The 27,179-nt window shown below is 42.3% G+C and overlaps 1 long non-coding RNA gene across 1 annotated transcript in view; it reads right to left on the bottom strand.

Annotated features, from left to right (window-relative positions):
• LOC134943782 (uncharacterized) overlaps positions 1-27,179 on the bottom strand; it is a 66,076-nt gene that overhangs the window by 6,026 nt on the left and 32,871 nt on the right. Inside the window, exon 4 of the long non-coding RNA XR_010181748.1 lies at positions 12,101-12,158. This is a non-coding gene — a long non-coding RNA (uncharacterized LOC134943782). The remainder of the gene's footprint in view (positions 1-12,100; positions 12,159-27,179) is intronic.

Below are 27,179 nucleotides of genomic sequence, written 5' to 3'. Positions count from 1 at the left end.
CTGTATTAAATAAATGTTCCATGGACTTGGTTCTACTAGTGGTGGAGGAATCCACTAAGGAGCTGGAGCGAACCAGGGAAAATATATGCAAATTTGAGATGGAACATGCCACAGTTTTATCCCTGGAACAATCCAAAACTTGGATGTTAAAACTTAATGAGCAGGTGGAGCAATACAAAAATAACCTCTTGAAATTTAAGAAAGAGAAACTACGAAAAGTACAGATGGACTATGCCCAGCACCGGGTATATACCTGGTTGGGCAACACTAAAATGGAAAATATCAGGAGGAAGCCCACCCGCAATCTGAGATTCAGAAGCAGGGGTAGGCAATGTTACACCTCAGCTAGCGACTCAGAGGAAGCCAACACATCCTCAGCTATATCTTCAAGTGAGAGAACCCCTTTAGGGGTAAAGACCCGGGCAGAGGTGGCGGCTCGGGGAGGAAAAGAAGGCAAACGCGACGGGGAGGACAAAACCAAAGACAAAGGCAAGACCAAAACCACCAAGGGGAAGACACGTTAATTTTCAATTTGTCCACGACCCCCCTCACACCCGCAGAGGTGAGTGTTCTCAACAAGGGGTTATCATACGTCCCTACTAACTTTGGCGATGACTTTGGGTGGATGGTGGATACATTCAAGTTACATCGCACCCTAAAGATCAAGGAACATTTTAGTAAGATTCCACCCAGTAAAGATAAAACAACATTACCATCAAAAATCCAGAGCTTGGGGCCCAAGTCGCGTTTTGATCCAATTTCTCAAAATGCCTCTCTAAAAACTTTCCATAGGATGCTGGAAACAGCAGGGAAAGAAGCAGGTCCTCACAGATACCATAATTTACAAAGAGAGGAACATGTTGCTTTGAAAGGACTGGGTAACCGTAAAGACATTGTTATTCGCAATGCGGATAAGGGAGGGGCTGTGGTAGTACATGACGTTGCAGAGTACAAGGCAGAATGTTATAGATTGTTGAGTGATCAGGACACTTATTGCAGACTGAGTTCTGATCCATCACAAGAATACAGAATGCAATTAATGAAATTGATACAGGAGGCGCAGGATGAGGGGGTTATAACAGCAGATGTTGGTAAAAAGCTGTGCCCAGAATATCCAGTAACACCAATATTTTACACAATCCCCAAGATACACAAGAATGCGCAGAGGCCTCCGGGCAGACCAATCATATCTGCCCGGGGGTCCCTGTGCGAACCAGCTGCGGTGTATTTGGACACCTACCTGCAACCTTGCATTCAGAACACAGTTTCCCACCTAAAAGATTCTAGCATGCTGCTTAGAAAGTTCTTGTCTATAAAAGAAGTACCAACAGATGTAACACTGGCAACATTAGACGTTACAAGCCTCTACACGTGCATACCCCATGCACAGGGATTGCAGGCTGTGAGGCAGTTGATTACTGGTAACATACACTATGGGGGACCAGATGTAGATTTTTTCATAGCTTTGTTGGAATTTACCTTAACCCACAACTTTTTCATTTTTGATGGGGGTTATTACAGACAGCAAATGGGGTGTGCCATGGGTTCGTCGGTGGCACCCTCGTTTGCAAACTCCTACATGTGGGAGGTGGAGAGAGAGCTCTTTTTTGCTGATAAGGAAGTGGCGGATCGCCTATTTATCTACTACCGGTATATAGACGATCTATTGCTATTTTGAAAGGGCCCAGAGCAGACATTAAACAATGTGGTGATGACACATAATGCCACAACCAGCCCTATTAAGTTTACCGTAACAAGCAGTAAAGCAGAGATCTGTTTTTTGGATATTCATATTAAAATCCAAGATAAACAAATTGTCACTGGTCTGTATAAAAAACCGACAGACCGCAACACCATGTTGAGGTATGACAGTTTTCATCCCCCAGCGACGGTTAAAGGTCTCCCCTACTCCCAGTTCCTAAGGGTATGTAGAGTTAATAGTGATAAGAAAGAGATGTCAACTCAACTGGATGAGATGGAGCAAAGATTTCTCCAAAGGGGATATCCCCGAAAATTACTGAGGGCAGCCAGAGCAAAAGCCGCAGATAAAAATAGAGAAGAGTTATTGCAACCAGCTACAGCAAGGGATATGACTAAAGTCATTCCATGGGTCAATGAGTTCTCAACTAGGAGTGAGGGCATCAAAAAGAAGGTGCGAAAGCTATGGCCCATGGTCACCTCTGACCCAGATTTAAAGATTTTTCAAGACAAAAGATTGTTGCCAAGTCATAGGAGAGGCAGAAATATCAGGGACATTGTGGTTAAAACGGACATGTCCAAATTAAAAGCAACCCCGGCAAAGAATTTTTTATCACGTAAGAATGGATGCTACAAGTGCACAGGTTGCACCACGTGTTCACACACGTCACCTGGAGACAATATTGTCCACCCATATACAGTCAAGAAATTCCCGATCAGGTGGCCGTTAACATGTAGCACCAAATTCGTGGTATATGCTATTATATGCCCATGCGGGCGTTACTACATTGGCAAAACTGAGTGCCAGTTCAAGATAAGGATGGCACAACACAGGCAGGCAATCCGCAATGCTCTGGCCACGGGCAGTGAGGATCAGCCAGTGGCCAGGCATTTTTTGGAAAATAGGCATGGCATGGCAACTTTCAAGCACAGCATCATTGATCACGTGCCGGAATTGCCTAGAAGGGGCAATCGAGGACAACAGTTATTGAGATTGGAGTCCAGGTGGATTCATAGGTTAAATACCTTAAAACCGGGAGGCCTAAATGATAGCTTGGGTCTGATTAATTTTTTGTGAAGACAGGTAGGAATTTAAATTGAGGGGACCGTTATTTCCTAGTGAAGAGGTCCCAAATATATAAAAAGTGGGATACATAAAAATTGTATACACAAATGGAGAGAGTGGAGTGACAAAAGGAGAGAGAGCAAGGCAGTGTAGCAGCCAAAAAGAACATCTAACATGTAGCAAAACGTCAAATGCATTACGGTTCGAGACACGTTAATATAGATGTGGGTTTTTGCACAATTGAATATAACATATGAGTTAATACTCATCCTGTCATCAATTAATTATTTTTTGATGCATGGGTCTTAAATACCAGGAATTTATTCACAGGTGGTAGTAAATGGGTAAATGTGAACACATTGATTAATATTTAGATGAATTGTATTTTTATCTATTGTAAGTTTTAAATGCACATTTTTTAAATAGATGTTTTAAACATACATTTATTATAGTTTAATTTAACACAACAGGGCAGTTAGCTGATAACTGCCATAGTTTTATCCATGTATAAGAAGCACGATTTTATTGTGATTATATAGAGCGGATGTTTAAGTGTTCACTTTTCTCTTTTCCCCCCCAGCGTTGGCATGGTCACGCGGCCCACGGAGGAACGATACGTCACTTCCGTCTTAGATGTGACACACAGAATACCGGACAGGAAGTGCGGCTGGCGTGGCTGCGGCGGACGCTGACGCTGGCGGGGAGATCAGAAAGAGGAGGGGGGTAAGTGTGTATTTATTGTTCACTGTTGTCACTGTGTGTTTGTCCTGAAGACGGGGAGGTGGTCCCCGAAACGTTGACCTCACGAATACAATTTTTCACTGATTTCCAAGCCTTTGAGTGCCACCTCTGATTTCTGCTATTGGTACATGTCAGGGACAGGTTCCCTGGGAGGGCACCGGAGCGAAGTACACCCTGAGGGGGAGGACTGGAGTGCCGGAGCTTATCTTTTATATATATATATATAGGGACATTTACACCAAGTACTGAACGAGCGGCCGCATGCTCTATGACCGAGTGCATGGATGTAAGCACAGCCGGATGCAAACCATTTGAAGTTCCCCGTCTGAATCACTGCTGGGCACGATCCGGAAACGTTTCCTGTGGGGTTTTGGAGGAGGGAGCCGGTATTCACTTACCTCGATGTATGTGAGCTTTTATCTTTTTATTAGTAAAGATTTCAAACTTTGCTTATTTGTGCGCCTTCCTTTCTTCTGCTTTTTCATATATATATATATATATAAAATTTAGCAAATGATGGGAGTAGGACAGTGGGTAGCAAATTGTTGTCCAGGAGTTGGTAGTAGGGCAAGGTTGGGGCTGCTTTGGTGCTCTCGAGGTATCTGGACTGGCACCCGAAATGAAGGGGGCAATGACGTGATGGCGGGGGGGGGGGGAGGGGGGGGGGCAATGATGTGCCTATAGGTGGCCTGACCCCTAAATTTGGCCCTGGGTGCATACACACGCTGTGATTCTGCCTAAAGACCGATATTGACTATGCGAGTTCCCTTGAACTCCCCGGAGCCCAGAACCACCGATATTGACTAGACACACGGTACAATTTTGGCTATGTACAATTTTGACTAAGTGAGTAATAAAGACCTGATCTCTAGTTAGCGTCTCTTGCATCCCTGCGATCAGGTAGTCACCGCCTACAGGGGGAGGGTATTGGATGTATGCAGGTGTGCGATTGCATTTGTTACAGAACTTCACAAACATAAGTTTGTGCAGTTTCTGCTCAGCCCAGGACTTACTCTGCTGCTGCGATGATCGGTGCCAGAGCTGACGTCAGAAACCCTTCCTTCAAATGCCTGGTCCCTCCTGTTTTTCCGGACACTCCTTAATAACGTTCAGTTGCCACCCACAAACGCCCTCTTCCTGTCAATCTCCTTGCGATCGCCGGTGCGCTCTGAATTTTCGCACCATCCCGTCGCTGACCGGCGATCCCCGTTGATGCTGTCCGTCGCACCTGCACATTGCGGTGCATACGCATGCGCAGATCAGATCTGATCGCAGGCTGTGAGAAAACGCAACCTAGCGATCAGGTCTGATTCGGCCCCTATATACAATTTGGACTATACTAGAAACTAGATTGTACCCTTTCTATTCAAAATTGACCTGCCTGCACAGTTTTATTTTTTCTCGTGAAACCGACCCCGCGGGAGCGTGCATTGGCATCGCAAGCTGTATACACATGGTGCGATATATGTTTTCTACAGATATAGACGATATAGTCCATATGGGTAGTTCAAATCACACCATGTATATGAACCTTTAGTCATTAATCTAACCAATTAAAGGATAAATTCCATACAGGTGGAGCCCTCCTCATCTATCCCTTTAATAGGGTTAATTGAGCCAGGGCAGTCGGATTTAATCCTCTGCTGTAATGACTTAATCCCCTGCTGTTCTCTCTGTATTGTATTGCAGCTGAGAACAATAGATGAAAGGCTTATGCTAATAAGCCTTGGTGCACTTAGGCGCAGCAGAGAACTCACTTTAACACCAACTCTTGCAGTTAATAAAAATAGCTTCTGTTCCAGCTAATATCAAGTACTGAGAATCATCATCATCATCATAAAAAAAAAAATGAAAATGTTTTGGAATGCAGTACTTGGGGAATTCAATTGCCACAGTAATTTACCATGGCTAATTAATCCCCAGGGGGTAATTCTATTATCACCCATAGCCAGCACTATCTGGGATTTTATTTCACCTGCGTGGAGGCCGGAGAAACAAAATCCTTGATAAGTGCCATGTTTTAGCGGCTGCCATCGTGAAAACACATGGATCTGGGAATATATCCTGAATCCTGTGTTTTTGTATGAAAATGGGCATTAAAAAAAAGGGATAATAGAATTACTCCAAAAAGAGGTAAAACGGGAGTTTACCACAATTTTGTTACAGCAAAACCAGATCACAGGTCATTGATTTTTCCACATAGAGATTTTTTTTAAATATTCTAAATATTACAAACAGCGGCACTACAATATTTTTATTGTGCGGCCCACACATTTTTGGCCTTATGAGTGTTTAATCAGATATATAACATACTAGTTTCAGAATTGCTGCAGCTTTTTATATCGTTTGACCTAATTTCTCTTGTATTATTAGACATAAAATTGCAGGTCATACAAATAAACCTGCAACATCTGTCACATCCATCTGCTTTTCATTTCAAGTTTCTGTAGAATTCTTAGAAATGCTTTTATCAATCTTTAAAAATACTTGATACTAACTTATTCGACAGGCTACTAGCTTTGCAGAAAATAATCAAAAGTAAGCCAGGAAAATTAACCACTAATAATTAATACAGAGTATTGTAAAGATGTATAATTGTGCATATGCAAACAGGACAAATTTTTGTTCAAATCTAAACTACCCCCATAGAGATGAAATGAACATGCATTAGAATATGTAGTCAACATAGTTTTGGAAATGTGCTCAAATAACTGTTGAATCTCAATACAATATATATATTCTTCGCATGGGCGTTTCTGATTTTCACGGTTGTAAATATAAATGAGTGTTAAAAATTTGGTAAATCTATAGAGATGTAAATTTGAGACGTCTTAATATAAGTAAATATTAATCCATGGTTCTTGGAGTTACTCAAGGAGCACCCGTAGCAGATATGGTAAAAGTGACTGGACCATTTTTGTAGTTTATTAAATTGTACACACTGGAGGTACAATCCAAATTTTTATTTGATTGTCCGTTTTGGTGTTATCATTCATGCAACACAAGCAACACATCGGTAATGATGTCATTATGTCAACCCCCTGTTCATCACCTTAGGGGAGGTTTATTATCATTCTAATTACGTAGTTTTCCCATTTCCCACCTGCAGAATACCTACAGTATGTTAGATTTCAGCTTCCTAACATATCAGGAAGTAAGAGAATTAGGGATGAGTCAGTCAGTCAGTCAGTGAGTAAGTGAAGGCTTTCTTTTTTTATATATATATATATATATTTATAGACCTGAAATGGTCGGCACTCCAATATAAATACATCAACTGCCCCGGTGCCCTCCTAATGGAATTGTACAGTCACTGTGATCCCTAGGGAGGGTTGGCCCGCTCCCAAATGTTGAAAGAAACAGGCGGCAGTCTGGGGACTGATGCAAAAATAGTGAAATTTTAGTGAAAAGTCATATGTATAAATGGTATAGCTTTGCCAACATTTCAGCGCCGTGCAGGGCGCTTTTGTCAAGGCTGTATGCTGTGAAAGAAAGTAGCAAACCAGCATGGTCCATCAAAGGGGGTTGGAAGCAGCTCGAAGATTATTATCAGCGAGTCTGCTATATGATGGTCGTGATCTGTCATTTTTCTTACGTCTATTTGAACTTACTCTTAAGAGGAACTATTTCCTTTTTGATAAAGGGTGGTATGTGCAACTGCAGGGCTGCGCGATGGGGTCCTGTGTGGTCCCCGTGTTTGCTAACTGCTAAATGTTTCATATAAAGCATCAAGCCTTTTTAATTGATCCACAAATTGTGGTTAAAATTGTCTTTTTCATCAGATACATAGATGATTTGCTATTGATCTGGACTGGTTCTAAGCAGGAATTTATTGATGCGGTGGCTAGTGTGAATTGACAGGATGACACGATCAAATATACCTTCGACATCAGTGATGTTAGTGTTCATTATTTAGATGTGCAGATCTCATTAATAGAAATGCACCGATAGAAACACTATGTTACACTATGCCAGCCAGCAACCGATTGCCACCAAGAAAGGGTTACCTTACTCTCAGTTTCTTAGGGTTCATCAGATTTCCGATGATCTTGAGGAAACTGAGAGACAAATCGACATCATGATAGAACAATTCATGCTCAGAGGTTACACTTACGATGAGTTGGTCCAGGCTAAGTACAAAGCAATTATTATCCCTAGGGCCGATACTTTAATCACTAAACCTTCTGGTTGTAAGAGAAAGGAGGGTGCAGTTCCCTTTGTACAAATATTTCATTCCTCCAGTATGCAGATCGCCAAACATGCAAAATCATTATGGCCAATTGTGACTTCTGATGTCGATTTACCCAGTTTTCGAAATACTTCCCTGATGCCTAGTTTTGCGAGGGATCGCAATTTAAAGGATTGGCTGGTGAAAAATTATATTTCTTCTTTCAAAGATTCTGAGCTCACAAATTCTTACTAAAAAGCCTGGTTGCTACAGGTGCACCACACATAGCTTTATGGAGGTGGGAAATTCTTTCCCGCATCCACATACTGGTAAGTGGATGGCAATCGACAGATTTTGACGTGTTCTAGCACTTTTGTGGTGTATCTTATTCACTGTCCTTGTGGTCTTCTCTATGTAGGGAAGATCACAAGACGGTTTAAAGAGAGAATGGCTCTCCACATGTCAGCAATCAGGCAGGCAGTGGAGGGCAGTGGTGTTCATAGTCAGCTCGTTGCACACCATTTTAAGGCATTCAATCATGGGCTGAGTACCTTGTAGTATAAAATTATAGATCAGGTCCCAAAGAGGCTACGTGGCGGTGACCGTAATAAAGCATTGTTACAGAGAGAGGCACGGTGGGTTCACCGCTTAGATGCGGTCTCTTCACAGGGCCTCAATGAGGTACTGTATTTGAATTGTTTTTTGTGAAGTTCTGCATTATTAAGTAGTTGATGATATGGCTGTATTTATTATGATTAGCTTTATAGCACTTCCAGCATGGTTTGATTACAGATATTGTTAATATTATTGTTCTGCGTGGCCGGAAACTCTGAGGATTTAAGCCATGGAAAGGATATTGTGTAAGACGTATGTGCATATGATTGCATCGGTTTTTGTATTATTGCCTGATACCATGTTATGCTATTGCTGTTTTTATTTCACTTTAGGTGTTTTTGTTATGGCTTGGTTGCCATGGCACCGGCCCGTCAGTCGGGTGCACCGGGATGTGCGCGTCGCATGTGAGTGTTGTCACACGACCCGGAGGATGGCGCGGTGGTGGCTCCAAGGCTGAGGGAAGCAAGGTTATATAAGTAAGTACTGTTTGTATGATTTTTGTGTATGATCCTGATGACGTGTTAATATAACCGAAACGTAGATCAAAGGGAAAGTCTCCATGTCTCCTTTCTACATACTGTTTGTATCAGTCCTGTGAGTGCCGCCTCTTGCTGTGGAAAAAAAGATATATATATATATATATATATATATACTGGCTGAATATCCGTGCTTCACTACGGAATTTCAAGTATAATCACAAAGAGATGAAAAGTGCTGGTATTTAAGCAAATTTAATACTGCTTTTAAAAATGTTTACATATAAAACACAAAACTACACATACTGCAATTGTGATATATATGAACCTGGATTGATGCTGTCAAAAGGCTGGCGCTGAGGAGAATAATCCACCTCCTGCTCTGCCCCGTCCTGCCTCTGACTATACCCTCCCCAGTGCTGTAAATGATGGGACGACAGGCCAAGGTCCTCCTGCTGTATGTTAAGTATGTAAGGTGTGCAGGGATAGGCTGACTCTATTCCAAAGGGCCCTAGGTCTCCTTGCTTAGCTGCTCGCTCTCCTTAGGGCTCCACTTTTGAGGTAAAAAGCTAAAGATATTTCGCGCAACACTTAAGGTCACTGGGAGAGCTGCCGGTACTCTTTACACAGCAGATAAGCAGTTGCTGACTATCAAGCTTTCCTTTACTGCATTTAAGAGTCAAAATATATATCTCTCCTTTTCTCCTATTGCTCTCTGAGAGGTTCGACAATGTTTAGTTCAAGTGACAGGTTAACCTCTGATAATTGAGACACTATCCATTCCTCTCCTGTCTGGAAATAGGTTGGTTAAGTACTTATATCTGAAATCTATATACTGATGGAGCCACGCTAGTGGCCGAGAGCATCCCCGTCCCACCGGGCATGCGCCCCTATGATGGAGAAGCACCCCATTCACTTGAATGGCGAGCGTCTCCATCCGCGCACCCAGACAGAGATGCACTGAATGGGAGCATCCCTGTGCACTCCCGGCGTGACTAGGTTGTCAGATCGCCTAGTCACGCCGGGAGTGGACATTTGTGATGGAGCCACCTCAGATGAGCATGTCTCTATCTGTATATAAAAGGCAAATACCACTGACTCATCACAAAATCTCATGAATCTTAAGGCTGGGCTTCTTTGCCAGTGGCAATTGCAGAGCAGTCCATTGTTCAAATAGGAAAACCACACCCAGCGATGTTTGACAGTGTTTAGAGGTGGCAGTTTATGTGGCTCGACTATTTGAATAATGGACTGCTCTGCAACTGCCACTGGCAAGGAAGTCCAGGAACAGAGCATTGTGTCCGCCCCCATTAATCGTCTGACCCCTTTTAACCCCTTTGTGGGTGGAATTTTGAAAAAGCCCTTCTTAGTGGGTGTCTGCATCACGAAAGCAAGCTACTGTCCAAATGTCAAGTTCCTAGTCCTTATGGTTCAAGAGATTGTGTGATGAGTCAGCGGTGTTTGTCTTATATATATATATATATATATATATATATTACAGAGCTCAGTGCTTACCATAATAAACTCACTCGCCATATTAAGGGATGTTGTTGTTTTTTGCATGTAGGTTTATCAATACATTTAAGCTTGCAGCCCTCGTCATGGGATCACATTTTTCTGCAGGTCCTACTCTATCACTCGCTAACTGCTACCTGCCAACTGATTTTTGGCTTTTTAAAAGAAGAGACAGTCACTAAGCATGGCTGCTGCAAAGCTACTATGAAAACAGCTGACACAGGCCAGAATAAAATGAGCTTAAACAGGGGTGCATGAGAAGATGTGATCACAAATAATTACCAAATAAACAATCCACTGCACTCACCAGTCCCAGGTCTGGGGTGCAAAATGGTATGTAACCACATTGCTTAAATAAAAAACACAGATCTCAGCACTCACTCACCATAATAAACAAAGCAGTTTTGATTCATATACTGATCAATATATTTAAGCTTGCAGCCCTCGTCAAGGAACAGAAAAATACATTCAGATCTATGTACAGACTAGCACCGGTATGTGATAATGTCATAAACATGCACACCAATATTAAGGAAATTTTTGATGAACGTACTGACACAGTATTCCAACTAGAATGCGTTCCATCAGCAAAGTGCACTAAAAATTGCTTAAGCATCAGAATAATTGATTCTATTGCATATATGTTGTTCAGATGAGCATCAGTGCAATGCACACCTACCCCAGTGAAACCAGAAACTAATATAGGTACAATATTTAGCCACATTGATATTAATCACTGTCCTCCTCTGCCATTTGACTGAAAAGCAGAAGTTTGCTGAACTATCTTTTTTTATTAACATACCTGAGAATAGTCAAAGCTTTGCCTGAAGAACAAGAGTTGTTAAGTAATAACTTATGTCCAAAAGCTCATGATTGCTAAGTCGCTTATTCTGTGTAAACGTTTTGACAACTTTCTGTTTCACAGAAGCGAGGACCATAAACAGATTAACCATCAATGGTCACCACCAATGGTAGCATTCGGAGATTAACTCCTATGGTATGAACGCATCATCAGGGGGAGGAGGCGAAGGACCATCAATGGTTTTGCTCACAGATGGTCACCCCTGCTCTCTTACTCAGCAGGCCAATCAAAATTAGGGGTGGGGCTTTGCTGCCTAGGTCTGAGCAGGAAAAGAATGACATTGCATGGCTATGTGTCATCGATGGTGGATACCCATTGGATTTTCACTATCAATAGCAAAACCATTGGCCACTGCTGGTTAACCAATGATGGTTGGTAACCATCGATGGTCAATGGCAATCCCTATTTTACAGTTGCTGGTATCTTTTTTAAAGATTTACTAGTCTAGTGCTACATTATACTGTATGTTCCTGCATTTCTTCAACCAATAAAGAACATGCATCATACATGTGTAAGAAAATGAGTTAATGTACAAGCCTAAAGCTCTGATTGTCAAACCATCATCTGTTGTCACACATTCATATCTAGCGCTAGGGACCCCAAATATACAGAGACGCCTTGATGCGGCTTTGGGGATTAACCACACATTTGCGCAAATATGTGTAATGAAGATCTCTGAATTCTATTATTATGTGGGATTTACATCTAGTTACTGTTATCATTCAGGGTGCTGGGGGAAACCAAATGCCTTTTTTCTTGCTCAGAAATACCCCTCCCTTCGAGCACCTGAATGATATCACTAAGCTAATTGAGCATCTACCAATATATATGTCTGCAGTATTATCCCTGGTAAACAGTCTAGAGGATATGGGAGAATCAGAAATACTTCCATTGTCTTCATAATGCTAAAACATCTTCACCTTCAGCCCTTGTACCGTACCAAATTCAGAATCCATTACCATGTTTTACTTCACACACAGTGCAGCGTGCTGTACTCCAATCTCCGCATCACAGCAGCTGAAGATAAAAACAAATTACTAATGTATTGTTAGCACAGCATAGCTATGACCTGTTACACGTCTAAAGCACACACTGAGAGAACAGCAAAATAACAGCAGCGCTAAGTCGCTTCAGCCTGGCTTCTGTTCTCACAGAGCAATGCTTACAAAAGAGAACAGATGATCATGTAGCCTTTATACATTGCAAAAGTGTCTACGTTAGTTAAAGCATTACATTGTAAGCCAAGACATGCAATAACGATAATGTATCTTTATTAGAACCTAAAGTGAAAACTCTTCTGAAGGTTAATTCAGTTTTGCTCCGTTGGGCGCCATCTAGTGGTTGCCGGAACGCAACACACTTGAGTACCACCCCCCCATAGAGGTGATGAGCAGTGTTAGCCTTTTATATGTGTACTGTAGAGACGCCGCTGCAGAGGGGAAGAATATCACTTTCCAAAAAGCTGTCTATGCAAAAGGAGAAGCTTTTCGGAAGTGATATTTTATGATGGAGGCATGATAATTACAAACAAAATTGTGAAATGTAAGTATGAGAATTTAAAATGAAAGTTTCACATAACAACATTTTTTACATGATGAATATGCCCCTATATGTATAAATTACAATATATAATACGGTGGTCAAACTGAGAGTTCTAGGTATTTAAACCAGCACACTTAGGGCCTAATTCAAACGTGGATGCAGATGCCGCAGGTGTGTGTTTCGGCGGTTGTCCATCTACAACTTAAATGCCACTTTAAAGCCCTTCCCTGGTGTACTTCCATGGGATTACATTCGTAATTCCGCTGGGCGGGATGCTGACTGCCGGCAGCAGAGAGAGCGGTGCTCGCCACGCTGCAGGCTCAATGGACACCCATGAGTGGAAATAGCCCCTGTGCACAGGTATTCCAACAGCCAGCATTGCCGGCTGTTGGGATTCCGGCATCAGATTCCTAACCACCGGTATCCTGACAGCTGGCAAATTGATCGGATCCCCTTCCATTATGTGTATGTAAAAAGTCTGAGACGCCTACTTTGATCATTAATGCTATAGTGATATTTAAACATTGTATATCATGTTTCTGTAGCTAAATACATTAATTAGGATCATGAACAGATTAAATGGCAGATTTATTTTTCTTTCATAAAATCTGCAAGCAATCATGCACAGAAATTTTCATTTTAAACACTATTTCCATGACTAAACTCTGCGTACTTTATGTAAAATCAAAGGGTTCCGTTGCCTGAAAGCTACAGTAGCGTGATAAGTGGTCATTATTAGATAACAATTCTTGCCTGTTACAGATGATACACAGTTCTGACAAACACCAAATAAAGGAGCATAACTTACAATTGTGGAATAAAAGTGATTTCCTTCAAACTCAGCATACTCTATATAATCATTTATCTCATGATACTCTGTTTCAATGGGATAGAAATCATTTCAAAGAACAAAAATAAAGAAAACATTGTGAATGATGAAAGGAACAGGAATATACAGTATAAGACAAACAGAATACATAAAATACGTACAGTACATTTCAAAGATTCTAAAAATAAAATATTTTGTTTGGGGTTTGTTATTCTTTGTTGGGTTTGAGTTACTATTTAGCATTTTCGTTTTAATTTGAGCTACTTATATATGTGAAAATCCACTGCATACTGTAAATATAAGTTATATTATAAGTCCCCGATTTCTTTGACCATGTAAAGTCACAAGGATGTAAGTCACATAAAACCCATTACAATACGCAATGTATTATTCCCTTTAATACACACATCCTATATAATAAAAGGCTAATGCGGTTCTTCACCTTTATGGGGGTAATTCAAGTGTTTTGCATGCCGGCAGCCACTAGATGGCGCCCAATGGAGCAATTCAAGTGCTGCTCCGCTTGGGCACGCAGAGCCGTCGGCGCTGACATATCTGTCATGTTGTTCCATCCTCACTTAACTAAATGTTTCTACGGGTGTGCTGTGATATGTCAATAGTCATAATGTTACCACTGACTAAATGAATCACTGATGAAATGTCGACATGTTAAAATATCGACATGTTGTCCTGGTGTCCCAGTGGTTACTTACCTGCTTCTTCCGATGGCTGCAGTGGTTCTGGCATGGCTTCTGGGTCCCAGTGGTCATGTGACCGCCACTCCCTGGGCAGACCTCTGATTCTCTCATATTATTCCTCTATCCTATATTATTCCTAATCCTAACTGAGCCCCTCTTCCCGCAAGCCTAAACCATATATACCCCCATAGCCAAACCCTCCTGTCCCGCCTCCTAACCCTGATGTCAAGATTCTGAGAATGTCAACACGTTGCATAACTATATTTTAACAATGCTGACATCAAAACTGTTGAAATTGTAAATCTTGACCTATAGATTACATCCCGTTTCTACATGTATAGTGTTATGGGAGTTAATGTGTCATAAACAGTAGTAGCAGCAGCAGTAGTAGTAGTAGTAGTAGTAGTATAGTAGTAATGTATACTCGGTTTTCATACAGATAAAATATTATATTGTACTGTTATCATACATTACAGTTAAAGGGTTTTGCCAAATAACATTTCAAAATGAACTACAGTCACTTTCTTTAAAAGCATCTAAGCCTAACTAAGGGGGTATTACGTATAAAACGCTAGTGAGATGTGATTGCATCTCAACGTATGGCCCCGCACTGCACCTCTCACTGATGCGAATGCCTCTGCCTGACTGACAGGCAGAGACGATTGCGGTGTGGCACGGTGCAGCAACACGGCATTGCAGAGGCGATAAGACGGAGATTGGGCGAGTGTGGCATAGGAAACAGGTTTGGGGTGGCCGTGTGATGTCACACGCGGCCACTGCATCCTGAAAAATACCCGCCCTGCGTCTGCCTTCGCAGACTGGCTGCGGACGCAGAGGGGTATCCACAAATCAACAATACAATCGCCATTTACATGCTAGGCAGCCGTGCCCTGTGCTGGGCGGCCCCGCATGCTATTTTATTGTTAGCAGTTTTGCTAAGATTGCACAACTGCTAATGAAGCTGAATGAGGGCCTAACATTTGATAAGCCTAATATCATGTGACAAACAATAACATATTTTAATTTATTATTAATTCAACAAATAAGCCATTGAGAAGAAACTCTATAAGTAAGCAGCACACCCCATGATTCAGTGTTTTGTAGAATCACCTTAAAATGCACAGTACCTTGAAGTAATTACTTTACGTTTATTGGTCTATAACACTGTAATTGAGGAGTTTTGGTCCTTTCCTTTTTACAACACTACTTTAGTTCATTGTTCATTCAGTTGTCGGACACATGGCCTATCACTTTCATCTGGAATTTTCCAATATAAAGGTAATTTCATGATTGGGAGGTGTCGATGTTCTGATGCTGCAGAGCAACCCTAAATTATCAGCTTGGTGGCTGTCAGATGCATTTGGCTTTCACCAAAGATGGCATTGTACATTAAGATGAAACATCTTTGCTTTGGTCTTGCCTATCAAGGGTGAATTCTTCGAAATGCAACTTTCTAGACAAAGGTGGTTTATGGTCACCATCCTATGAAAACAATACTGATGGTAATGTGATGGACATTTGGGGTGGGATGTGTCAAGCATAACATTTTGAATGCGATACATCCCGCCACTTACCTATGCATAGTGGTGTTTACTGATGCCGTATGCATGAAGATATATGATTATTTACAGAAAGGACAGCTCTTCCTAGAAGAGCTGCTCTTTGCAGTGTGAGGACCTCCAGGTTTATGATCCGGGAGTCCAACTGCGCATGTGTGCCCAACAGCCGTAGGATTAATGTGAAAAGAAATCTATAGGCTTCTAAAGGCAATGTCATCTACAGATGGAGTTGCCTATTGAGTACAAGTGTTACTTTCTGAAGCTTGATACATATGGAGAAAGCTGTCAAACCTCCAAAAACAAACATTTTCAGAGCTTTTACCACATTTTGCCATTAGTACATTACGCCCTTGATGTTAAGACTGTGCATCTTGGGATTCACCTTTTGAGTTCCTTGTGATCTTTTAGAACATTATAAAATATGAGTGAATTTGTTAGGAAGCCCATTACTCAGGAGATTTACAACTGTGTTTAATGTTCTCCCTTTCAAAATAAAATTTCTTGCTATAGAATGATGAGCTTCAAATTGTTTGGAAATTGCCTTCTAACACTTTCCTGACCGATTTGCCACAATGTTTGCTTCCCTGAGGTTGTTGCCTCCTTGGGAGAATGTTCTCACAAACCTGAATATTATTTATTGAACTGCCAACATTCTGCTTGTATATAGAGTTTATCGTACTTCCTGATGACCATACTTGATTAGCGGCACCTTGCTTATATTACCTATTTTTTTATATGGAAGTGCTAAGGATGCAATTACTTTATCCATTATGTTGACATATTTATTACATTTAGAAGATGGTGAAGACAAGGATATTGCTAATTAGCAATTGCTTCTAATTTCTGAATACATTGTTTTATTTTCTCTCTCCCTCTCTCTCTCATTCACTTTCTTTGTCTCTCTCTCTTCCTCTCACGGTGGCTGTCTTTCTCTCTCAATCTCTACTGGGCCATCTGTCATTCTGCCTCTTTCTCACATGCACCTCATCATTCTCTCCTTGTCCCTTTTTTTCACTCTTTCCTTGGCTTACTATATCACTCCCCCCTGCCTCTCTTCCTCCTTTTCACCACATATACCTCCCTCCCCCTCTCTTTCTCTTTCTTTCCTGGGTCTCCTCTCTTTCTCATTCTCTCTCCCATGCACCATCTCATTCTCACTTTCCCCAACTCTTCCTCTTTCTTGCTCTCTCCCCTGCACCGCATTCTCTTCCCTTGGCCTCCTCATTTTCTCATTCTCTCCTGCCTCTACTTCACACACTCACTGATTCTCCCATAGAGCCTCTCTTCTTTCTCTCACTGTCCCCTATGCTGCTTCTCACTCTCTCAGCTTGCATTTTATTCCTTCACTGTCTGAGTTTATCACCATGGCTCCCGTCAATGCTGCCACTAGGTTGACATCAGTGAGAGTAGGACCAGTGGCAGTCTGTGAATGGCCACAAATGTATTCCCGGGCAACAGTTCACCATCAAGGTGCTCAAGAGCAGATACTAAGAGGGGGAGGAACAAAGACAACATGAAGAGGACAGCCGACTCTGCTTGAGAGAGCACTATCCATGGGAGAGAGATGGGGAGCAAACAGAAAACTGACTCCGATTAAAAGGGTAGTCTAGAGAGATTGGGGAGCTGAGGGTTGCTGTCCAAGATCCTTGGTTGGTCAAGTCATCAGCAGTGGCAGACTCCAAATAAGCAGAAGGTGTACTGTATCACTAGGATGTCTTAGAGCACCAGGGCCTGCAGAGATCGGAACAGGGATACTTGATATTGGCGGTCATACGTTCTGCACATTAGAAGCATTGGTGATTAGCTTATGATATCATTTTTATCACTCAAGAAAAATATGTTATAGATTTTGTCCTGATATTGGCAAACACAGCTTTGAAAAGGGATGTACATCGGTTTTTACATGACTGTGTATAGTGACAGTGATAATTATATCCAGTTGTCTCCTCTGGTAAGCAAAAGCAAAATACAATAAAACAATGGGGGTAATTCATACATGATCGTAGCAGCAAATTTGTTAGCAGTTGGGCAAAACCATGTGCACTGCAGGTGGGGCAGATATAACATTTGCAGAGAGAGTTAGATTTGGGTGGGATATTTTGTTTCTGTGCAGGGTAAATACTGGCTGCTTTATTTGTAGACTGCAATTTAGATTTCAGTTTGAACACACCCCACCCAAATCTAACTCTCTCTGCACATTATATCTGTGTGTCCCCCCCCTGCAGTGCACATGGTTTTGCTCAACTGCTAACAAATTTGCTGCTGCGATCAACTCTGAACTCTGTAAATAGCTCCATCAATAAAAAAATATTGCTCTTGTGTCTCCATTGCGATCACATCTGAATCAGGCCCTGGGTTGGTTACTCCATTCCACTGTCCCAATTTATCCTCCACAGCCACCCAACCTCTCATTCCTCTCCTCCACTATGGTTTCAGAGTTTATTTGTGTTGTTTCTCTTGTATTTCCCTTTTTTTATTCTTGTGGAGGGGGTGGGGGGGAGGATTTATCATATCTTGGAGAGAGATAAAGTACCAACCAATCAGATTCTAACTCTCATTTTACAGGCTGTGGTAGAAAACTGTCAGTTAGAAGCTGATTGATTGGCACTTTGGTGTCTATTTACTAAGCCTTGGATAGAGATAAAGTGGACGGAGATAAAGTACCAGCCAGTTAGCGCCTGTTATTTTTCAAACACAGTCTATAACTTGACAGTTAGCCGTTTGGCTGGTACTTTATCACCGTCCATTTCATCTCTCTCTCTCTCTCTCTCTCTCTCTCTCAGGCTTAGTAAATAGACCCCTTTTTCTCTTTCCACTTTATCTCCAATATCTGAAAAATGTCCCCCTTGGTACATTCCTACCTTAAAAATATTTCTGTAAAATCAGATAATTAAATATTATATACTGGACAGACATGTTTTCTTCATTTATCTACTTGGTGTATCTAATATATTTATTATATATCAATAAAAAATGAAAGCAAATATAACAAGTATTTATAAAATGACATGATAATAAAATGTGGTAGTTGGGATGATGTTTTGAATGTTCTCTGCAACATAATTGGTGACATGATTTATTATATAATCTGCCAATTGGTTTGCAGAACATTGCCATTAAATATTTCTATTACACAGCCATAAAAATGAAATAATATTAGGATTTATGGTCAAATATTTCAATCCCAATGTAATGTGTGGCCCTCTTGAGGTAAAAAGGGCCACATGTCAGGTCTTTTATTTGCAGCACATATGTTGCTCGCTTATCAGTGCATTAAAATCAGAAGATTCATGATCCTTGGTAGTCCCACTGTTCAACAGACACTAGACTGTGTATAGATTGAATTGATATTTGTGACTGGTTTAGCTGACCCGTGTGACCTCTGTTAGACAATCCTTATAGATGACCAGCTTTAAACACTTCAAATAGTCATCAATCCAAAGTAATAGTTCACAATGTCTGTTTACAGCCTTTGACAAACTTCAAGTGTCTCCTTAATTAAAATGGGTGAATAATGGTCTTTGGGTGGTCACTGTACGTGCCCCAGGATTCTTCATCAGCAGTGATGGAGCAGGTGATCTTTTTTAATTAGCAAATTGTACTTTTTCTCTTCTTAACCTCTGTGGAGTGGCGCAAATCTATATCTATCTCATCAGTCAAGGAACGTGCATTAGTATATGTATTTGAAACCCATCCTAAGACCAACTGGTAATAATTTACTGGATCTAAAAGGGTAAGAGGATGTAAGTATACAAGAAATAAAGTCTCAGATTTGTTTTATATTTATGTTTATGAGCATATTTATATTCAAAACTATTAACTTTATTTACATGTTTAATTCATTACAGAAAAAAGAAATTGATTGAGCTAGCAATATTTATTTCCTAAAGTCACCTACCTTTAGCTACCAGTGTGATACATTACATTTACCATAGATAAACCTGTGTAAGCAATATTGCAGTAGGTGCACTGGAATTGCTCTGGACAGCTTTTCAATCTCTGAGTAGTTCTAAGATCAGTGTCCCACCTCCCCACCCCTGAATACTGTGACAAGGCTCTAACTCTTCTGTGTTTCATAGCAAGCCTAATCCTTGTATAGGTGCAGGTGATAGGCTCCTCACCTTGTTATATGCTGCAATGTAGTGAGATCAGGGGTGTCAGGCATTGCAATTATAGGATACAAGTTAAGCCCTTCTCCCCCTCCCTATACATCAACAATCAATTGGGGAATTTGGCATTTTGCAGATGATTGTGTAAATACATTTTCAATATATGGGGATAACAGATCGCAGATACTGTACCAATCAAAATGTTATTGGGGTTGGTAAATCAGGTTGTCCAACATGTTGAATTTCGCAGATACATTGGGGCTGTAGATTGCTAGTGTATGGAAACAATCAGCAGATTTGCAGACTGTTTCTAGCAAGCTGATGAGCCTGTCAAGATTGGCAGAGCTGTATTTGCTGAAAATTATCTGCAAATCCCTGAAAAATATCTGTAATGTATGGGCGCAGATTGGTGGATTGGGGAATCTTTAAATCTGGGGGGGAAAAATCTCAGAATTTGCAAATTGTTTATCTGTAATTGCTGGTGTATGGGGGCCTTAAATTAGCAAGTGGAAAGGATTAGCCACATGTAGATGGAGAAGCCGGCACAAACCTTGATTTATTTTGTTCTCCTGCTGAAAGTGGAAAGCGGGCTTAGTACCAACTACTTAAGTGGATAGAGGAGCAAACGATGTGACAATGTGGCTTAATTAATAGACGGTATAATGAATCAAATGACTGTGACGGGATGGTGATAAATAGACTGTATGGTGAATAAGACATAGGCGTGCTTGTAATTGCAGTGTGCTAAGCACCCGGTATTGTCGCATTAATGGATCTATTTACTAAGCCTTGGATGGAGATAAAGTCATCGGAGATAAAGAACCAGCCAATCGGCTCCTATCTGCTATGTCACAGGCTGCGTTTGAAAAATGACACTTTGGAGCTGGTTGCCTGGTACTTGCGTCTGCGTACACTTTATGTCCTTCCAAGGCTTAGTAAATACACCCCTAAAATGCCCTAATGGCTGATCACCTATAGTGTGTGAGAGCATCAATAAGACCTTTACACAACAGAACCTAAAGTAATGACAGACAACAGTGCATGGCAAATTTATGTTGACATAAAGCTTTAAAATTGGTAATTAATCTATTTTCTTTATATGAGAAATATAATGGCTGGAAAAAGAACCGGCAAAGAACATCAAGCAATCAAACATACAACAACCCATTCGCTGGTGTCTAACTTTCCTTTCAACTTTACACACTGAACTAGAGATGTGAACCGGAAATGTTTCGGGTTTTGTGTTTTGGTTTTGGATTCGGTTCCGCGGCCGTGTTTTGGATTCGGACGCATTTTGGCAAAACCTCCTTGAAAATTTTTTGGCGGATTCGGGTGTGTTTTGGATTCGGGTGGGTTTTTTTTGAAAAAAAAAAAACCCCTCAAAAACAGCTTAAATCATAGAATTTGGGGGTCATTTTGAACCCATAGTATTATTAACCTCAATAACCATAATTTCCACTCATTTTCAGTCTATTCTGAACACCTCACACCTCACAATATTATTTTTAGTCCTAAAATTTGCACCAAGGTCGCTGGATGACTAAGCTAAGCGACCCAAGTGGGCGGCACAAACACCTGGTCCATCTAGGAGTGGCACTGCAGTGTCAGACGGGATGGCACTTAAAAAAACTAGGCCCCAAACAGCACATCATGCAAAGAAGAAAAAGAGGTGCAAGATGGAATTGTCCGTGGGCCCTCTCACCCAGCCTTATGTTGTATAAACAGGACATGCACACTTTAACAAACCCATCATTTCATTCACAGGGTCTGCCACATGACTGTGGCTGAAATGACTGCTTGGTTTGGGCCCCCACCAAAAAAGAAGCAATCAATCTCTCCTTGCACAAACTGGCTCTACAGAGGCAAGATGTTCACCTCCTCCTCATCCTCCGATTCATAACCCCTTTCACTGTGTACATCCCCCTCCTCACATAGTATTAATTCGTCCCCACTGGAATCCACCATCTCAGGTCCCTGTGTACTTTCTGGAGGCAATTGCTGGTGAATGTCTCCACGGAGGAATTTATTATAATTCATTTTGATGAACATCATCTTCTCCACATTTTCTTGAAGTAACCTCGTACGCCGATTGCTGACAAGGTGACCGGCTGCACTAAACACTCTTTCGGAGTACACACTGGAGGGGGGGCAACTTAGGTAAAATAAAGCAAGTTTGTGCAAGGGCCTCCAAATTGCCTCTTTTTCCTGCCAGTATACGTACGGACTGTCTGACGTGCCTACTTGGATGCGGTCACTCATATAATCCTCCACCATTCTTTCAATGGTGACAGAATCATATGCAGTGACAGTAGACGACATGTCAGTAATCGTTGGCAGGTCCTCCAGTCCGGACCAGATGTCAGCACTCGCTCCAGACTGCCCTACATCACCGCTAGCGGGTGGGCTCGGAATTCTTAGCCTTTTCCTCGCAGCCCCAGTTGCGGGAGAATGTGAAGGAGGAGCTGTTGACGGATCACGTTCCGCTTGACTTGACAAGTGTCTCACCAGCAGGTCTTTGAACCTCTGCAGACTTGTGTCTGCCGGAAAGAGAGATACAACGTAGGCTTTAAACCTAGGATCGAGCACGGTGGCCAAAATGTAGTGCTCTGATTTCAACAGATTGACCACCCGTGAATCCTGGTTAAGCGCATTAAGGGCTCCATCCACAAGTCCCACATGCCTAGCGGAATCGCTCCATTTTAGCTCCTCCTTCAATCTCTCCAGCTGCTTCTGCAAAAGCCTGATGAGGGGAATGACCTGACTCAGGCTGGCAGTGTCTGAACTGACTTCACGTGTGGCAAGTTCAAAGGGTTGCAGAACCTTGCACAACGTTGAAATCATTCTCCACTGCGCTTGAGTCAGGTGCATTCCCCCTCCTTTGCCTATATCGTAGGCAGATGTATAGGCTTGAATGGCCTTTTGCTGCTCCTCCATCTTCTGAAGCATATAGAGGGTTGAATTCCACCTCGTTACCACCTCTTGCTTCAGATGATGGCGGGGCAGGTTCAGGAGTGTTTGCTGGTGCTCCAGTCTTCGGCATGCGGTGGCTGAATGCCGAAAGTGGCCCGCAATTCTTCGGTCCACCGACAGCATCTCTTGTACGCCCCTGTCATTTTTTTTAAAAATTCTGCACCACCAAATTCAATGTATGTGCAAAACATGGGACGTGCTGGAATTTGCCCACATGTAATGCACGCACAATATTGGTGGCGTTGTCCGATGTCACAAATCCCCAGGAGAGTCCAATTGGGGTAAGCCATTCTGCGATGATGTTCCTCAGTTTCCGTAAGAGGTTATCAGCTGTGTGCCTCTTATGGAAAGCGGTGATACAAAGCGTAGCCTGCCTAGAAACGAGTTGGCGTTTGCGAGATACTGCTACTGGTGCCACCGCTGCTGTTCTTGCTGCGGGAGGCAATACATCTACCCAGTGGGCTGTCACAGTCATATAGTCCTGAGTGTGCCCTGCTCCACTTGTCCACATGTCCGTGGTTAAGTGGACATTGGGTACAACTGCATTTTTTAGGACACTGGTGACTCTTTTTCTGACGTCTGTGTACATTCTCGGTATCGCCTGCCTAGAGAAGTGGAACCTAGATGGTATTTGGTACCGGGGACACAGTACCTCAGCAATTCTCTAATTCCCTGTGATTTAACGGTGGGTACCGGACACACATTTAACACCAACACAGCTGCCAAGACCTGAGTAAACCGCTTTGCAGCAGGATGACTGCTGTGATATTTCATCTTCCTCGCAAAGGACTGTTGGACAGTCAATTGCTTACTGGAAGTAGTACAAGTGGTCTTCCGACTTCCCCTCTGGGATGACCATCGACTCCCAGCAGCAACAACAGCAGCGCCAGCAGCAGTAGGCATTACACTCAAGGATCCATCGGAGGAATCCCAGTAAGGAGAGGACTCGTCAGACTTGCCAGTGACATGGCGGGAGGATGAGTGATTCCATCCTCATGTGTAGCTGAACCACTAGCCATGAACATAGGCCAGGGCCTCAGCCGTTCCTTGCCACTCCGTGTCGTAAATGGCATATTGGCAAGTTTACGCTTCTCCTCAGACGCTTTTAAGTTAGATTTTTGAGTATTTTAATGAACTTTAGTTTTTTGGATTTTACATGCTCTCTACTATGACATTGGGCATCGGCCTTGGCAGACGACGTTGATGGCATTTCATCATCTCGGCCATGACTAGTGGCAGCAGCTTCAGCACGAGGTGGAAGTGGATCTTGATCTTCCCTATTTTACCTTCCACATTTTTGTTCTCCATTTTTTAATGTGTGGAATTATATGCCAGTAATATAGCAATAGCAATGGCCTACTGTACTGTACTATATTTGTATACTGTTCGTCACCAAAATGCTGCACTGTACTACTATATATACTGCTCACAAAAATGCTGCACAGATATGGAATGGATACTTGCAGTGACACAGAGCTGCAAGATACAGCAATGGCCTACTGTACAACTATATACTGTTGGTCACCAAAATGCTGCACTGTAATACTATATATACTGCTCACAAAAATGCCGCACAGATATGGAATGGATACTTGCAGTGACACAGAGCTGCAAGATACAGCAATGGCCTATTGTACAACTATATACTGTTGGGTCACCAAAATGCTGCACTGTAATACTATATATACTGCTCACAAAAATGCAGCACAGATATGGAATGGATACTTGCAGTGACACAGAGCTGCAAGATACAGCAATGGCCTACTGTACACAACAATATACTGTTGGGTCACCAAAATGCTGCACTGTAATACTATATACTGCTCACAAAAATGCAGCACAGATATGGAATGGATACTTGCAGTGACACAGAGCTGCAAGATACAGCAATGGCCTACTGTACTGTACTACTATAAGTATAATTATATACTGGTGGTCCCCAGTCCCCACAATAAAGCACACTGAGCACAGATATTTGCAGCACACTGAGCACAGATATGGAGCTATTTCAGGCAGAGAACGTAGATATTTGCAGCACACTGAGCACAGATATTTGCAGCACACTGAGCACAGATATTTGCAGCACACTGAGCACAGATTACGGAGCTTTTCAGGGAGAGAACGCAGCCATGTCCTCTCCGTTCAATCTCCAATGCACGAGTGAAAATGGCGGTGCTGCTCGGCTCTTTATATAGAATATGAATCTCGCGAGAATCCGACAGCGGGATTATGATGTTCGGCCGCATTCGGGTTAACCGAGCAAGGCGGGAAGATCCGAGGCTGCCTCGGAACCGTGTAAAATGGGTGAAGTTCGGGGGGGTTCGGATCTCGGAGAACCGAACCCGCTCATCTCTACATTGAACCCATACAGACAGTTTGTATCATACATGTAGGACGTGTCACATTGTCAACATTATGATGATATAACACTCTGTAACCTTATAACTTTATAATTTTATTATAACAGCAACAACTGCCATTGTATACACCACACCTAATAAACATCATACAGACCAGCCAACATAGGGTAAGGAGGGTGGGGAAATAGGAACAAAGAGGCAATACTCTGTTCTTACAGCCACTTTATGATCTAACCCATTCTGCCCTGCGCCCACCATGACTGCTGTAACTGCATTGGCAAATTACAGTGTCAACTAAAATAGTTCAATAACTCTAATAATTTATGTAATTGACTTGATTAGTACCTCAGTCAATTAGATTTAACCATCTGTGCTGAGCCATGGATATTAAGTGCTGAGCCATGGATATCTGTAATACCTGGACCTTTAGGGTGCCTTGAAGGGGGTTTGAGAACCTCTGATTTAACCCTTGTTGAAGTTAGAGAAGAACAGGGAATATGCATATGATCTGACCTATGGGTGGATTGGTTGACTGTCAAAATAAAAGAACTAAACATTATACTGGTGTCCTTTCATGCAACATTATCTACCACTTGCTGATATCCTGCTAGGACATGAACACTGGCGTATCTATAATGGGTGCAGTGTGTGCGGTGCACACGGGCCCATGGGTCCAGAGGGGGCCCACACCGCACACACTGCACCCATTTCTTCTATACTTACCTTTCCGGCGTCCATCGGTGACAGTGTGTGGGCCCCCTCCTCTCCTGTAGCCATCACCGCCGCTGCTAGCACACTGAGCGCTAGAGACTCTGGCACAGTACCAGAGTCTACAGCGCATGCGCAGGACTCTGGAAAAATGGTGCGGCGGCCATTTTTTGGAGTCCTGCGCATGCGCTGTAGACTCTGGCACTGTGCCAGAGTCTCAGCGCTGAGAGCGCTAGCAGCGGTGGTGACGGCTACGGGAGAGGAGGGGGCCCACACACGGAGTCTGCACACGGGTTCCCTCCTCTCTAAAAACGCAGCTGGACGTGAATAATGTACTGATGATATGTGACCAAATATACATCTATCGGGGCGACTAAATTGGTTTTTTGCACCCAATCTCCCATCTAAAGTGATGGGAGATTGTGGGATGATATTCAAATGTGTTTTTTCTCTGTGCACGTCATACCCAAACAGACCAGGTGTAGCCACGTAAAGCAGCTAAACCCTTCTAATTTAATGGGCGCAACGCGAAAAAACTCAAACAGACGACTTTTTGCACATTTCAGCTCACCACCGCAGGAGGCAGCAAGCTGAAATGTGTCTTTCCCTGCGCCTATACGCACCAGAACAGAGCAACGACTGAATTGCTCTGTTGGGTGCCCCCTAATTAGTGCTGCCACAAAAAACAATTGAATCCCCCCCCTCCTCCCCCCGTGTCTCCTACCAGGATTTCAGTTTGTTTCATTCTCTATGGAAGAAATTAAAACTGGCTGTAGGAACTAAATGATTCTTTAAGAGGCCTCCTGTTGATTTCAGCAAAATAAAGTGTAAGATTAATAAACTGTAATATTGCATTTCGTGCCTCAACATCAGATTGCAGAAGTTACACCAGAAACACGACTGACAAATGATATAATGAGTAAGAACACACCTCTCCGGTGACAAGATGTATGCACAAGCTCACGGTCTAACTACTGACATGTTATCAGCGTTACTAGTTCTGTCAAATAAGAGTAATGCCTCCCTTCCTTCCCCTCGCTTCGCTCAGATTAATGTTGCATACTTGGATACTACTGTACATTCTTGGTTTTTCTTTTTCTGTGTTATATTCTGAAACCAGCTTTTCCTTTCACAAAGGAAGGACGCACAATTCGCAAATAGTAAATAGCAAAACAATACTGAATGAAATAAAAAGAGGAGGGAAAAAATGGGAGTTAGAGGTGGACCGGAGACACACCAGACGCATAGATTAGAAAATGAATG

This window comes from Pseudophryne corroboree, chromosome 7 (assembly GCF_028390025.1).
Source record: "Pseudophryne corroboree isolate aPseCor3 chromosome 7, aPseCor3.hap2, whole genome shotgun sequence".
NCBI lineage: Eukaryota > Metazoa > Chordata > Amphibia > Anura > Myobatrachidae > Pseudophryne > Pseudophryne corroboree.
The sequence above is the reverse complement of the archived record's forward strand: the minus strand, read 5'-3'. Positions and strand labels throughout refer to the sequence as shown.